Here is a 2,999-nt window from a genome sequence, read left to right on the forward strand (position 1 = left end):
CCCTCAGTGTCCCAAAATCCCACATCCAGCCCCATGTCCTGATAGTCCCCTCAATGTCCCACAGCCCCACACCCAGCCCCATGTCCCGGAAATCCCCTCAGTGTCCCAAAATCCCACATCCAGCCCCATATTCTGACAGCTCCTTCAATGTCCCAAAACCCCAAACCAATCCCATGTCCTGGAAGTCCCCACAATGTCCCAAAATCCCACATCCAGCCCCATGTCCTGGCATCCCTTCAATGTCCCCTGGACAACCTGGACACACAATCCCACATCCAGCCCCATGTCCTGGAAATCCCCTCAGTGTCTACCTGGATACACAATCCCACATCCAGCCCCATGTCCTGGAAATCCCCTCAGTGTGCCACAGCCCCACACCCAGCCCCATGTTCTGGCACTCCCTCAATGTTCCACAGCCCCACACCCAGCTTCATATCTTTGTAGTCCCCTCAGTGTCCCAAAGTCCCACATCTAGCCCCATGTCCTGGCAGTCCCCTCAATGTCCCACAACCCCAAACCAGCCCCATGCCCTGGCACCCTCTCAGTGTCCCACTGGACACACAGTCCCACACCCAGCCCCATGTCCTCCCTTCACCCCTCTCTGTCCTCCCTGTCCCCCTGGCACCCACAGGTGAAGGATCCTTTCCACCTTGTCCCGTGTCCTCCCTGGGGATCTCTCCCCGCTCCCACCCCCGTGTGTGCTGTCCCCTCATGGCCTCACCAGCCGCCATCACGGGCCTCCATCCCTGTTGCTGTGGGAAATGGCAGCAGCATCCTGGCAGCGGGGTCTCACCCTCTTCCTCCCTCTTCCTCCCTCTTCCCTCACCCCAGACCCAGCAGAGGAGCCTGTGTGTGTATTTCCACCCCCATATTTCAGTACCGTTCCAGGGTTTTAATGGGAATTTGGAGATGTGGGTCCTGCTGGGCCCTGACCATGGAGGTGTCTCAGGGCCTGGACGCACCCTCAGAGCGCACAGGCCGGACCCAGCAGGCTCCAAACTCGGGGTTAAACTCAACATTCTTAAATTGAAAAAGGGGAAAAATCCCTTCAGAATGAAGTCATGTTTTCCTTGAAGGCTGCACATAATGGGAGTCGTGACCCAAAGCCCTCGGGAATGGCATTTCCATGTGCAGCTCAGTGAGGGTTTCACGTATGAAGCCGAGCAGGACTGAGAATTCATTGGCAATTCTGTCCCAGAATTTGATCGTGAACATTTGGTATTGCAAATACTTTCTGCTTTGACTTTGATTTTTGTGACTCTTGTGGATGGTGCTGTGCAGGGCCACAAGTTGGACATGAAAATCCTTGTAGGTCCCTTCCAACTCAGTTTATTCTGTGATTCTCTGATAAATTTTGAACATTATTATCACAAGGCTGATCAATATGCTGTGAAGCCCAGGACCATTTCATCCTTTGGTTGCGCTTCTTTGGGGCACAGAAAACCAAATAATTTGGAAACATTCTATTCCAAATGGCCAGTTCTTTTCCCAGGCTATACTCACATATAAAATCTCCTGGGAAACAAGCATGTGTAATAACTTCAGGCAACAATTATGTTTTCTCACTGGGGTTTTTTTTCATGGTTGTTGTTCTTTTTCAGGAAAATACTCTGAAAATATCTACTTCTAATAGGCTTGTTGCTGGACCTCCTGTTACCCCTCAAAAGTAAAAAAGAAATGACAGATGGTGAGCCACAATAAACTACCCATACTATTATTTTTAGTTTTCAGTGCAGTTTTTCAGGATCCCAGTTCCATACATGGAGTACTGCATTTCCAGCTTAGCATACTGGTTAACACAGACAAAAAACTTCCTTTCAACAGCATTTTTACTCTTTATAAAGAGTAAAAGTTTTACTCTTTTAAAAACTCAACGGCATTTTTACTCTTTATAACTATATAAATGTGTATTTGGGCCTATCTAATAAATTCTAGTAATAAAGTATTATAATCCATTTAAAGTGTTTTCAGAATCAGACATTACTATATTCAATCTTAACATGTGAAATATGTTTTTCTAAAACTTAGTCCAGTTTCACCTCTGGCACAGGGTCAGCTTTACTAAGCTCTTGTTGTTCACAGCACAAACAGACTTGGCCCTTAAAATCTGAAAATAATCTGTGACCATTTAACATTCTTCAAATGCCTCTCATGCCCAGAGACCTCCTTCAGCAAGCATGTGCAGGCAGGCACTGAATCACTGTGGTGATTTCTGGGGTAGAAGGTGACAACCAGATGGAAAAAAGGAGGATAACACAAAAAAGGAGTGGATAACATAGGAGAATGGAAATATTTTTTGCTGAGTACTCTGGACCTCTTCTTACACCTTCTTTGATGCAAAAAGGAGGAGAAAATGCACCAATAAGGTTCTGGGTACATCCAGTCAGGCAAATCAGTATCAGGCAGTGTCAGACACACATTTATGTCAGGAAAGTCCCGGAGCCCTGCAGTGTAGGTGATAATCTGAATTCTCTAAAGCTGAGAACATTTGTAACCAAGGCTTATTTCAATCTGATCTCTGCTATAATTACTGCTGCACCTTTGCTCCCCTGTGCTTTCCCCTTCCCCTCAAATTTCCATCTACAACTCCAAAGCCTTGTAGTGACCTGGGAAAGCTCTTTCCCATGGCTTTGGGATTGCCCCCAGCACGAAGTCGCCAGCTCCCCGTCCCTTCTCCCTTCTCAGCTGTCCCTTCCCCCTCTCCCAAATACTTCTCCAGCCCTGTCTCATTGGTGCACTACTGTCCCTTGCCTTTTTTGGGCTGCCACCCTGTCAATCTAACGCAGTAAGGCCGGGGGCAGGTGCAAACCCCTCGCTCTGGCTCCTCTTACTGCCCAATCCTCGTCCCAAAATACCCCGGAGCCAATGGAGTGGGAAAACCCGGGACCCCGAGGAGAGGGAGAGAGGGCAAAGCAGCCGGACCGCAGGGGGGAGGGGGCATCCATTTAGCACCCAGCTTAGCCCAGGAGCTCAGGGACATTTTGGATTCCTCCGGGGAT

This window comes from Agelaius tricolor, unplaced genomic scaffold (assembly GCF_023055355.1).
Source record: "Agelaius tricolor isolate 1412-34295 unplaced genomic scaffold, bAgeTri1.0.p SCAF_7, whole genome shotgun sequence".
Lineage (NCBI taxonomy): Eukaryota > Metazoa > Chordata > Aves > Passeriformes > Icteridae > Agelaius > Agelaius tricolor.